The sequence below is a fragment of the Nanorana parkeri genome, unplaced genomic scaffold, assembly GCF_000935625.1.
Source record: "Nanorana parkeri isolate BGI_ZX_2015 unplaced genomic scaffold, ASM93562v1 scaffold1109, whole genome shotgun sequence".
Lineage (NCBI taxonomy): Eukaryota > Metazoa > Chordata > Amphibia > Anura > Dicroglossidae > Nanorana > Nanorana parkeri.
In genome coordinates, this window is record NW_017307377.1 from 167,288 (window position 1) to 181,721 (window position 14,434).

Consider the following 14,434-nt stretch of genomic DNA (forward strand, 5'->3'; position numbering starts at 1 on the left):
TACACTGACTTCCTCTCTCGTTCGGTCTATGCAAGTCTATGGGTCAGCTCTGACTGACTAAAAGCAGTTAGTACAGTTTCTCCTGATGTTTAAAGTGGCAGTGTGGCTATTTGCACAAGCTATTTATCCCCAACACTGCTAAGAAAAGGACTGGGTCTTAAGAAAAAGAAATAGGGTTTAGAGTGAATAGGACTCCAAAAGGTTTACAAAATATCCAGTATGTGTGCTGTAATGGAAGTGTACAGTAGTCCTCATGTCAATGAAATGTCATAGTACTCTTCGGTCGTACATGTACAACATCCTGGAGTAGTAAAATTCCAGGTAGGGAATGCTAATTACATTTCTTGACATACAATTAACCAATGGGGGCATTTTAAACAAGCCAATCAAAATGTGAAAGCTGCTTAAAATTACTTCCTGGTAAAACCTGCTGTATAAAATATGCATGCAGTGGAAAAACACTATAGCATTCCCCTACTTACTGCTTTGCTTCTCTTCTCTAGCAAACTTTCCACTTTAAATGAAGTAGTAATTGTCCATATGCTTTGTAAATGCAGGAGGAGCCATGAGCACAACTATACCATGTTTTACAGCCCACTTATATTATTTTCCTGGAGACATGTAGTACTGATTAGAGGGTCGTCATGGATACCTCCGTCCTATGTTTGGGTCACTTGCGTAGATTACTTTCACCTCTTACTGAATATGTGAAATCGACTCTGAACATTGAGGCAGCAGCAATAGAAATATAAAACAAGGTCTTTAAATTGACATGTACTAATGTTCTGGTACTAACTTTAAATACAAACATATTTTACTTTTTTAAACTCATACAATATTAGTTATGTGCCCAGGGAGGACTTTACACTGATACAGTCCCATAATCCATACTGCAAAGTTCTTATCTGCTGATATGCTGCTTACAGTCTTCTTTTAATATGTTTTGCAGACTCTACCATACCTAAAATAGATCATCCAAAATTAATTTCACTAGAAGATTGCTAATATTTCCCTGAGATCTGTCTGGTGCCTGGAAAGTCTACTCAGTGTGTGTTTTGTACATATTTATAGAGAAAGATCTACCAAAAGTCAGACATTTGGCCACTATCTCATATCTAGAACAAACTCCCAGTGATGTCATCTACAGCACTATGTTCTACCCCATACCTATTACCATGGTACGCCATTGTCTTACCTTATAGTAGGAATATGTAATAGTTCCCTATTGTCCATGAAGTCCTGCAGGCATCCACCACTCAGGTATTCCATGACAAAGAATACATGATCCTGTGCAGAGAAAAGAAAGATAGAGGTTACAATATAGAATGATTTGCTATGTATGTGCCTATGCAGCCTCTCACACCGACCTCTCCCAGAAGAAAAAGAATCACTTACCTTTGCCTGGAAGGTCCCATAAAAATGTGTGCAGAATGGACTGCTACCAACTGCCTGCAAAACTTGGCACTCCTGGAGGGCACTTTTGGAATCAGCCTTGTTCTGCTTTATCTCTTTTACCGCCAGCGGCTTGTCAGTGGAGATGTGTGATGATAAAACCACCTGCAGGGGACAGAGGGTTAGAAAATGATAGCTGAGAATTAAAGAGTACTTCATTCACATTTAATACTTCATTTAAAATGTCTAGTAATGGCTCAATAGGTTATACATAAGGCTGAGTGGGTGCATAGTGATGTCCGCAGACACAAGGAACTTCTGCTAGCTCAGTGTTGGAAGCATAATCGCTCAAACTAGTGCTGGAAAAAGTCAATTTGTTTACTCAAAACCTCCAACACATGAAAAAGGTTTTATATCGGAGGCCCTATACAATACATAGATGGCAGCTGTGATTTTTTTTTATTAAGCACAATATTTACACAACTGCTTATAAACCTATACTTTCAATGAAAATGAATTTTAGTGATGAGCTGAACGTACCCGGGTTTGGTTCAGGGGAGGGTTGGCAAATAGCTGGGAAGTTCAGACTGCTAATTTGAACCTCATTGAAGGGAATGGGAGCTAAATCTTAAAAATTCAATTCTGGCAATTTTCAATTCTAATAGGTCGGGATTGTCAAACAAAGAGCAATGGCCTGTGAATCCAATTGTGATGGTTTCTGGTTAGATGATATTCGCTGATGTATGTCTAATATGTTTATTTCTATTTTACGCTGTATATTGTTGTATAATTGTTTGATATTTGTATGACGGGTTTGGACCCGTGACTTTCTCTGCTTTATCAATAAAAATTAAATATAAATAAAGAAAAAACAAAAAAAAAACAAAGACCAATGGAAGCTGGACACTGCATTGGGGGACATTTACCAATTCAAAAAGAAATTTTTAAAAATACCATTTAGCTGGGAGCAGCGATTTAATAGTGCTTGAACGGCAAGATTAGAAATGCAAAATTCCTTTAAATAACATGGTTGGGGGACACCCTGAACCTGCCTGTGAAGGGGCACATCTCTATAATGTGTAGAAGGTGCTGCAGCAAAACTGATATTTAGGAAGGAAAAAATAATAATTTTTGGCTCATCACCATTACATAAGAAGGAGGGCTTGTGTAGTTCACAGAAGATAGCATAGAGAGCTGATAACATTGCTTGTAATTTCAGTTCAGTAAACAGGAAGTTACAAGCACATTGGATAGCTATCTGGATGAACAGGTATATCTTTGTACTTGTGGAAAATGTACTTAGCCAATAAAATAAAAATGAATGCAGCCACCACATCTAAAGACTATTAATCTGTATTATATACAGCTGTGCTGAAAAGTGTGCATACCCTGGCAGAAATGGTGAAAGTTTGGCATTGTTATTGAAAATAGGACTGATCATGCCAAAAAAATGTCTTTTATTTAACTATGGTGATCATATGAAGCAATTTATTATCACATAGTTGTTTGGCTCCTTTTTAAATCATAATGATAACAGAAATCGCCCAAATGGCCCTGATCAAAAATGTACATACCCTGGAATGTTTGGCTTTGTTACAGACAAACAAGGTGACACACACAGGTTAAAATGGCAATTAAAGGTTCATTTAAATTGGAATTAGTGTCTGTGTATAAATAGTCAGTGCGTTTGTTAGTTCTCACGTGGATGCACTGAGCAGGCTAGATACTGAGCCATGGGGAACAGAAAAGAACTGTCAAAAGACCTGCGTAACAAGGTAATGAAACTTTATGAAGACTGAAAACGATATATAATAGATGTCCAAAGCCTAAAAAATGCCAACCAGTACTGTTCAATCACTTATTAAGAAGTGGAAAATTCGGCGATCTCTTGATACCAAGCCAAGGTCAGGTAGACCAAGAAAAGATTGCAGCCACAACTGCCAGAAGAATTGTCTGGGATACAAAAAAAACCTCACAGGTAACCTCATGAGAAATACATAATCCTCTGGTAAAATACAGTGGGTTGTTTCAAGGTGCACAATAGGACGATACTTGAACACAAATGAGCAGCATGGTTGAGTTGCCAGAAAGAAGCCTTTACTGTGGCAATGCCACAAAAAAGCCGGGTTACAACATGCTCGACAACACCTTGACACTCCTCACAGCTTCTGGCACACTGTAATTTGGAGTGACAAGACCAAAATAGAGGTTTATGGTCACAGCCATAAGCGCTATGTTTTGAGAGGGGTCAGCAAGGCCTATAGCGACAAGAATACCATCCCCACTGTAAAGCATGGTCGTAGCTCACTAATGTTTTTTTTAGGGGGAGGGTGCTCTAAAGGCACAGAGAATCTTGTGCAAATTTATGGCAAGATGAATGCAGAATGTTATCAGAAAATACTGACAGACAATTTGCATTCTTCTGCACGAAAGCTACGCATGGGACACTCTTGGACTTTCCAGCACGACAATGACCCTAAGCACAAGAACAAGTTGACCCTTCAGTGGTTACAGCAGAAAAAGTGAAGGTTTTGGAGAGGCCATCACAGTCTCCTGACCTTAATATCATCGAGCCAGTCTAGGGAGATCTGAAACATGTGGTTCATGAAAGACGACCAAAGACTTTGCATGACCTAGAGGCATTTTGCCAAGATGAATAAGCAGCTATACCACCTGCAAGAATTTGGGGCCTCAGACAACTATTACAAAAGCCTGCACGCTGTCATTAATGTTAAAGAGTGCAATACACCGTATTAACTCGAAGATTTTGTAGTACATTTTGCTCAATGCATTGTAACCCTCCCCATAACTCTCTCCACCAACATTTAACACTTATTAAGAACTTATTTTGTTCTGCATCCAAAACTCATGACACCAATTTTCACTCGATGGTAGATTTTGTAGTACATTTTGCTCAATGCATTGTAACCCTCCCCATAACTCTCTCCACCAACATTTTTTATGCTGTGTTTGTAAACATAAACTGTGCAATACATTTGTGGTTTATATATGGCTTCTGGAGTCGCCAAGCTTTCAAGCATATAATGAACATAAATCTGTCCTGCAATTAAAATAGTTGAGGATAGATTTCTCTACAGCAGTTTTTGTTATTTACCTCACAGCTCATTTCTTCAGTCTCAACGGAGCAATGAGCATGCTTCAGTAATTAAATAATAGGAATCACTGATTAATTAAGGTAGTCAGTTTAACAATGCAGAAAGGAATTAACGTATGGAACATTGTTTTGTCTAACCTGCATCCTTGCCTTTTAATGAGCATGAGGGGTCGCCAAATGCCTTTTAATAATTAGGACATACACATGACAGTTATTGCACCCATACAAAGAAAACATTGGTGCTCTTTGTTCTACAAGACTTAAATGTTTTAAGATGTTTTTTACTCACAGATTGAGAAGTGGTTGGTGCATTATGGTTGGGTCAGATGTCAAGAAGTACAAGGCAGGAGGCCATGGGACAATGTCTTCTCGGCAGGAATGCTTAAGCTCCTTTTACAAATAGTGACATAGTAGTGATAACCTTAGAACTGGATGGACAGAAATATCATCATTATTATTATTATTATTATAATACAGGATTTATATAACAATTTACAATATAAGGAAGACAGTACAGTTACAATCCAATCCCAGACAAGATGGTTAGGAAAAGGACCTGCCCATGGGAGCTTACAATCTAAAATGCAAATCCTTTGGCCGGTAAAGCAGCTCCATTGTATCTATTTAATCTGTGTGCCTTCAGCTGCAAATGTGATAGTTGCAAAATTTCTAGGGGATTGTATAAATCCTGTTTTTTTTTTTAAAGATTAGAAGTTTATTAATCAGATTGTCATTGAGTACAAGCATATTAACATACCATACAATCCGCATTAGATATTGCTTAGTACAGAAAAACAAAACAGTGTATCCCAGTGAAACATAAGACAGGAATTGCATTGAATAGAGATATAAGGCACCTATATATATATCCATTCAGGTGATCTGGGCTGATCAATGCAGGGCAAGTATTCTCTGAGGTCTTCTGTCACTGTAAGTTGAGAATAAAGACACAAAATCGTACTTGAGCAGAGCCATTGTATCGAGATAGTGGTGTCCCAACCGTGTGTCCCTAGCGGGTGTCAGAATTCCAACTTATAGTTGACTTATATCACTGAGTTTAACAAAGTTTAGCTGTGTGCATAAATATTGGCTCGGGTGGTTTATTTATGATAGGGGTGTTTTTTTTAGCCCTGGTACTAGTTTGTGCTAATCAGTTTATTCTCGGTTATGTTTGTAGGTTACCACGTGAAAAATAGAAAAAGGAGGATGAGGTGACATTCACAAGTCCAGAATGTGTGCTTAAACTGTGAGAGGGATATAAATGTATGCGTTTTATGCACTCCACTGCTGTAGACACAGGTGCAAAAGACTATCATTCAAATGGAAAAGTGGAATTTTAAAAGAAAAAAGTTGTAAAGTTACTAAATGCAACCAGCTAATACTTTAACATACAGTGTCTATTTGCAATGTAGAGCAGATAGTATGTAATCCAGGACCTTTGGCCACCGCTTCAACTGGGAATAGTCTTCAACTCAGGTATCTTTGCCCACCACGTCAACTAGGAATAGTCACAGCCATGATGGTATTGTTTAAAGGAGAACTATGAGGTGAGTGCTTTTCACTCACCTCATAGTTCTAGCCGACCTGCGACAATGAGACTGTCACAGGTCGGCTCAGTAGATCGGGAGGTGAGCGAACACATAGCGGCGTTCGCTCACCTCTCGATCGCGGCTCTCTGCTGTGACAGGGGAGGGACTGGATTCCCAGCTCCGATCCTCCAGCGCTGACTGGCATGGGCGGATCCCTGGGCGGATCCAGACTTAATTGTTGGGATCTGCTTCAGCTCCGTCGTCTCAGTATACTGCGAGCTGTAGCTTGCGGTATACTGAGCTTAGGGTGACGGGAGGACGCTAGTTTGTGTCCTCCCGTTACCCTAAGGAGAACTATGGGGAAAAGCCCTAACCCCATAGTTCTCCTTTAAACACCTGCATGCATGGCAGTCAATGCACCTTTACAATAAATATGTTCTCATAGAATGAATCGTAGTGAGTTTTCTTAAATGATAATGGGGATAAGTTAATTGGCTAGTTTTAAATAGCTTTGGACTTCCATACAGCTGAATGAATTGTTGACCCCATGATATGCCCATATTTGCCAACAACACTGTTACTCATCAGATGATAAACTCCAACCCATACATTTTCCCCCAAGTGAAGTCTAACAAGGTCCTTGATACTCCATAGACACCCTGATCATCAGCTAGTCCTGTTAATGTGCCACTAAAAGCCTAAACATTTATTAAAGTTTTGGATAGGGTAGAGATGAATTAGAACACCTGTCAGGGTTATATTGTTGTCTGTCCCTGTTAGGGAGATGCACCTTCTCTGTTTGTCCTAGTAACCAATTATCACCAAAAGTGAAAATGAAAGAAGAGGAACAGATGGGAATCTTCCAATGGGGACACTAGTTTTGGTGACCCTGCTGCAGGGACTTCCTCTCACTACCTGTTGCGGCTATCAAACAGACGGTGAAAGGAAATGACCCCAATGGGATACAGATGGCAAAACCAGGGGTTATAACCCTCCCTCAGGGCCCATGCACACCTTGCCGGACCAGATCTGCATGCATTTCTGCAAACGCGATGTGGTGCATTTTTTTATGTGTTTTTTATGCTTTCTTGTGCTTTTTTTGGGGCTGTCATTATGCAGATTATTCTCTGAGGTTACTTTCTGCATCATTTCGTAGCACTTACCTTTGTTTGTGTGAGTAAGCTGCTGAACAGACATGTTTTATTTGTATGCAAGCATGTTCTTTGTGATGGTTATTGCAATCCTGAGACAACGTGTTCGCAGGAGACATTGTTTTTGGGTGTACCCACCTTTAAAGCTAAGAGAATCGAAGTGTCAATTTTGGACTTTATACAAGGACTTGCGGGCACATACAGATACTTTTTTTTCATTCACTCACTCATATGTCTATACGAAGGTAATATGTGTTATTTAGCCAAAGCCCCCCTTTTTTTGTATTCATTCTGTTGTGTTCCAGTGCGCTTTGACATGCGTGGATGACATACACATCTTCCATAGAACATACTATTAAGGTCTAAATGAATAAGATCACCTAGCACACACCGAAAAGCTCCAGCAACCACATGTAATAATATTTTATAGTACAGGGTTAAAGGAGAACTATGGGGTTAGGGCTTTTCCCCATAGTTCTCCTTAGGGTAACGGGAGGACACAAACTAGCGTCCTCCCATCACCCTAAGCTCAGTATACCGTGAGCTACAGCTCGCGGAATACTGAGACGCCGCAGTTGAAGCGGATCCTGACAATTATGTCTGGATCCGCCCAGCTGCGTGAGTGACAGCTGGCTCTCCCTATCTAGAGGCAGAGCCAGCTGTACCCGCCCCCTCCCCTGTCCGTTCCGCCAGTCACCGCTGGAGGATCGGAGCGGGTAGTGGGGAATCCAGTCCCTCCCCTGTCATGGCAGAGAGCCGTGACAGGATCGAGAAGTGAGCGAACGCCGGTATGTGTTCGCTCACCTCCCGATCTACTGAGCCGACCTGTGGCAGTTTCATTGTCACAGGTCGGCTAGAACTATGAGGTGAGTGAAAAGCACTCACCTCATAGTTCTCCTTTAATGGCCTATTAACCAGCGTCGTTTGATGAGAACTGCCATGCCCACCTGGCATCTCTCTTTAGCAGTCAGGTTAGGCTCAGCTGAGATGAATTTTCTTTGTTTATAGCTAAGGCTCCATACAAAAAGATAACATGCACTGCTCTATCACATACTGTAAGTAATGAGCTTCAGTAAACTATTATTAATGGCATAAGAAAAGAGGATTGCAAGGTGCGTTGGCACAGATCTCTTCAAGATATATAAACTGTTGCACAATCCAAACCATCGTGGTGCAAGTGCAAAACAATCTCAGTATAAAGTAACCACAATTACAGTAGTAGTTTTCTGGTGCCAGGGAATGAAGATCAACAGTACTAGGAAAGTTAATCTGGTCTTCTCTTTGTTGACTGCTAATCCAAACGAGATAAAGTGACACTGAGATGCATTGCCTATGGGAACGTATGGTTATTTCAAGGCATATTCATTAGTCGAGAAGAAGGGGACTCCAGAGGGTCGCATGCTTTGGAAATAAAGAGCCAAGTGTAAGGCCTATAAAATCAATCTAAAGGTTTGGCCGCAAAGCTGCTTTAATGCTGTCCAATGAGAAATGTCAGTTGAATTACTTTGTCTATCTTTATTATGAGCTGAAAAAAATATTTGTCTTCAAATCAACATTGACCTTTAAAATGGCCTTAAAATATCATTGTATAAGGGTCTGTCTGAATGTTTATACTGTAAAGTAAATGGATTGTTTAGGTAGACCAGGGGTATTAAACTCAAATAACCTGGGGGCCACTGGGCACGGTTTCTTTTTCCATGGAGGCGGCATGAGGAGAGACAGCCAGGGAAGAGAGAGGAGAGACAGCCAGGGGAGAGAGCAAGGAGAGACAGCCAGGGGAGATATAGCCAGGAGGATGAACGAGGAGAGACAGCCAGGAGGATGAGCGAGGAGAGACAGCCAGGAGAGAGAGAGAGCAAGGAAAGACAGCCAGGGAAGAGAGCAAGGAGAGACAGCCAGGTGAGAGAGTGAGGAGGGACAGCCAGGAGGATGAGCGAGGAGAGACAGCCAGGAGAGAGAGAAAGGAGAGACAGCCAGGGGAGAGAGCGAGGAGAGACAGCCAGGGGAGAGAGTAAGGAGAGATAGTAAGCAACACATCTGCCTGAAGCAGAACCCCTGTGCCCTTCAAGACATATCTGCACCCTGTGTTTCAGACACCTTCTTGTTCCCAAGTTCCAGTGTCCCTCCATGTCCTGGGCCTCCTCCTTCATGCACTCAGGTTGGAACATCAGGACTCAGTAGCTGCCCCTGTCCGCCTGACAGCTAACCTGAAACCCGGACACAGCACATACAGGACTCAAAACCCGGGCTGTCCGGGTAAAACGAGGACAGTTGACAACCCTAACTATGCCCCTGGCTGCTGCAAAAGGTAAGAGCCCCCTCTCTGTTCATTCCTCGACCCCCCTGCTGACCTGACGGGGCCCCCTGCGGGCCAAAAGTACCTGGTCCACGAGCCGGTACTTTTATACCTGTGAGGTAGAGCCATACACTACAAAATAAATATGTAGGCCACAATTGCTGTTATACTTCTGAAAATGCTAACTGTATGTCCACCACTGATTTAATTGCTTTACGAGTTCCTGCAGCAAATACAATCCTATTGAGGTCAATACTCCCCCCTGCATGCTTGTTTCATGTTGGTGACAATATAGAGATTATCAGATCATACAACAGCCAGGCAACCAGCATTTTTAAAAGGACAGCTCAGAAACAGAAGCTTCAATAATCTTAAAATTTCTGTAAAATCTTTGTTTAGCAGTTGTGGGATTATTCAGCACATCATGGGGAAGAAACTTGACAATTTCCAATCAAGAATTTAAGGCATTTAAGCACAGTTGTCTGGCCTTGTGCATGAATGGCTATTTAAATGAATTATATGACAAGCCATCTGAACAAAGGTCAATCCTGATAAACGTTATAGCAAACAAAGCCTATCCCTCTTTCACTAAATATAAATTGAGTCTGTTGGAAAACCTGATTTTCTATATGTGTCATTTATACTGTGACTCATATATCAGTTATCTAGACCTAATCTGAACAGCTCATGAATCATGGCGCAATAAACGTATCTGCTTCACTCACTGGGCATTTCTTTCAGTTATCTCTCTCTACTTAATTAGATTTATATTGTTGAGCCTTGCAGCAAAATCAAGAAGATTAAAGGAACAGCTTTATGGAAAAAGCATAGGTGTCATTTAACAAATATCTGGTAACTAGATGTCCTAAAGGAAAAGTTTATTTAATTCGTTTTGTTTTTAAATAAAAGCTTACATATTGCTGTAAATTGGGTTAGTGGACCAATGGCCTTTTCCTTTTCACTAGCCCACGTACGTATGCCCTAATAATGAATTCTTCCTATGTGCTCTCCTTTTGCAGATAGTAATAGTAAACATACTATTGAAGCATTTTGATATGTTGATCTTGTGAGAAATGCGGAGTTGTCCTGTGTTCTATGCAAACTTCCTGCCATGGGCATCACTTTCATTATCCACCTGGTGCAAATGCCCCGTATCTCTTGCAGGGTGTCCCCAGCCGGGCCCTCTGCCATGACCCTCCAACATTCATTAATCTTTTTTTTTCTACAGTTTAACCATCTGCACTGCAACAATGGCTTCTTCTGCTGTCAGACCTCACATTTGGGCAGTTAAGAGCCCCAGGAGGGCTGCCCTAGGTTCCTCCTCAACTATAATCACTTGAGTGGACTAAGGGGAGGTCTATCCCTCACAATGCACTGCTGCTGTACCTGAGGTCTGGTTAGTGGAGAGCTCTGTATTGGGGGGATTTGCGGGCAGGTGTATAGAGTCATGCATTTGAGGGTATTGGGGGGGAGAGCTCTGTACTGGGGTGGGATTGGGGAGGTAATTTTTAGTTGTTTGCTGGCCTGCGTGTTACCTACACCTAACCCCTGCATTTTGTACATTACGCAATCTGAAACCCTGCGCTCTATGCATTGTGCACTACTGAACACAGTGCCCTGCACAATACTCACTCTGGAGCCCTGTGTCCAGTGTGATACATGCTCCTGAGCCCTGCAGCGTGTGCGATACACACTTCTGAGACTGGAGAGATATGCACTCTTGAGTCATGAGCCCTGCGCCACATGAGAAACACTCCCAATCCCTTTGATCTGTGCAATGCATGCTCCTGAACCCTGCATCCAGTCTGATACATATTTCTGAGCCCTGCACCCTCCTAAACCCTGGACCCTGTGTGATACATACTCCTAAACCCTGTACCCTGTGCCATGTACACTACTGAGCCCTGCGTGATAGACCCCCCTTGAACCCAAGCGAGAATGGGTACTAACAAGACCAGATATCAGAGCCACACAAGGGATGATGAGGTTGAGAGGCTGACAGAGACAGTCTGCCCACTTTGTCTCTTTACTCCTAGAACTAACAGGGTAAATGGTTGCCCTGTTCTGATGGCGGTTTAGTCCTAGGTGAATGGATCCAGAATGGGTGATCTGCAAGTACACAGTACACTATTCCACCATCAAAAATGCACAAATTTGTCAAGAACAGCAACAATGAGGACCCTCCCAGATTGCACTAACAGGCAGTATAACAGCCTGGAACTTTTTAAATCTTGCCCTGTTTCTAAACAGTTGAAATTCATTTAAAAATGTAGGAAAGCTTTTTGTTGAAGCGGCTTTACGCTTTAACCCTTTCGCTGCCAAGGACGTATGGCATACGGACCTACAAAAGTGCTTCCAGCTGGCCAGGTCAGTATGCCATACGGACCTGGCATTTACAGTTCTACTATAAGCTGATGGTCGCTTTAGCGACCATCAGCTTATAGTATAACTGTTCAGCAGACTGTCCCCTTTAAATTAATAGCTGTCATCAGCGGCTCAGAAGCCGCTGATGACCGCTATTATCAAAAATACCGATGCTAATATTTGTTATTTATTAACTCAATACAGTTTTATCTTTTAGATTTAGTCAAAAAATATTTTTTTTTGTGCACGGATACTGATTTTGGTGTGTTTTAACAATTGAATTGTGTATTTTTATCGGTTTAATATTAATTTGAGAAACATTTGCGCAATTATCGCAGGGCCTACAAATTTAGTATCACCATCTTTTTATTCTACCGGGCCTGCGCTTTCAGAAAATATATGGTTTGGGGGGTCTTTTACAAACGCTAGCAACGCAGCAGTTGAAAATCAAATCAAGAGGAAAAAAGTGCAGAAAATTCAAAAATGGCTTGGCCAGCTGATTTGAAAAATGTTCCGGAGGGCTTGGCAGCGAAAGGGTTAAACACTTTACGGCTGGAACGTTTTTGTCATAATGGGCAAGTGTGTTCAGAATATTTGCACCTTATTGCATACCTCTCTACCTACTACTGCTACTGCAGCAATACAATATCTGTGCTATCCCTCATTGCTTTATAGCTTCCATCTTTTCCCAGGTTTGCAGTTTTTGGCTTGGTACAGGTCATACCAAGACTGCACACTGAGTGAGCACAAAAGTGCAGCTCAGTGTACAATTAGAACAAAAAATGCTTACAGTCCAGGGAAAATTATTTACAGCAGGAGAGACATAGAGTCTTTTATGACACAAAAAGCCTTCAATTACTCATTTGCATGTCTTGTTAATTTGGCTTTTATTGATTGCATGCAGAGTGCAAATACAGATGTTTACACCATGTTAGATTATGTGAAATTAAAGTGTACAGAATGTCTATTCTCCTCTTCTCATCTCGATGACATAGGGGTGTTCCTTAGTCCAGCAGAGAGAGCTCAGGCAGGGCCGATAACACTGCTTGGGTTTTCAGTGCAGTGCAGGAAGCATTGTCAAATCACTACAGGAAGTTAGGAGATCAATGATTTGCTGCCAGGATCAACAGGCATTCTATATTTGCAGCATTTTAAGAGACAACACATGGGGAAATATATTCTAAAGATGTACTTATTATGTTTTTTGCTCAGACATACATTTTTTTTTTCTTGGTGCGTTGGCTGGGATCTGAACCCGGGTCAACTATTTGGAAGGCAGCTATATGGAGGATGGCATTGAATGGCATTCTCTTGAAATGGTAGTTGCCTAGCTGTCATGGCTTTAATACTTTGAGGCACTGACCTAAAAACATTTGACCATGTAGGTGTCACGTCTACTGTAATCGGTCGCACTGGAGCGCAACTGCGGAGAGTGAGAAATGGCGTGTATGGAACTGTAGGCTGATCAGGCGTGAGTCTCAGGCGTCACTCCCAGTCTTAAAGGGGAGTTTGAGACTCTTGCATCATAGCCAATGTATTAACGTAAAGTAAAAGATGGGCTATCTCCTCTAGCACCAGCAATATATAGTATAGGTTTAACGGTATATTATCTTCTTGGTGAAGCAGTATGGTTTAGGCAGATCTCCTGAACTATATAAGAATCTCCCCACAATGGTATCAGTGATAGTAGTAACACACTAGTAATGGTTCTAAGTAACTGACAGTTACTAACAGGCTCCCAGTGGAGCGATACTTGCTGTTAGCGGGGTGGCAGAGCAGCGAGGTGCAGGGTGTGGGTCCCAATGGAGGATGATCCTTGTAAAGTGAGGAGACACAGTCCAGTGTTTGCAGTGTTCAGTATTCAGCAGGCGTTCAGAGGCAATTGTTGAACGCCATGCTGCTACAGCTGGGGCTTTAAATAGCCCCAGGATGTGGGAGGAGACATCGGCCGGAACGAGTGCCTTCCGCGTTCCACCGTGGAACGCACGCCGCTCGCGTCACAACCAGGAAGAGGCTTCCACTCTCAAGGTAAATTTTCTCAAATTTCCCAAATTTTGGGTGCTTGGGACAAATTACACCAGTTTCTGGATCGATCCATATACCAAGGTCTCTCTGACCTTCTGATCAGCCCGGTGCTGGAAGCAGGGAGGTAATTCCTCCCACCAACCTGGATGGTTCTTATGATGGATGGTTGAATATGGGGCTGGGAAGGAGTTCTTGGGATGGAGATGGCCCAGGGGACTTTGTCAGCAAAGGAATCCAGACTTCCCATCAATATCCTGGAGCTAAAGGTAATTTGCCTGTCCCTCCAGAGGTAGACAAACTGGCTTTAAGGTTGACTGATAAGGATTTAGTTGGACAACTCCATGGCTGTGGCTTACATTAAAGGAGAACTATGGGATTAGGGCTTTTCCCCATAGTTCTCCTTAGGGTAACGGGAGGACACAAACTAGCGTCCTCCCGTCACCCTAAGCTCAGTATATACTCGAGCCGCCGCAGTATATCGCGAGCTACAGCTCGTGATATACTGAGACGCCGCAGCTGAAGCGGATCCCGACAATTATGTCTGGATCCGCCCAGCTGCGTG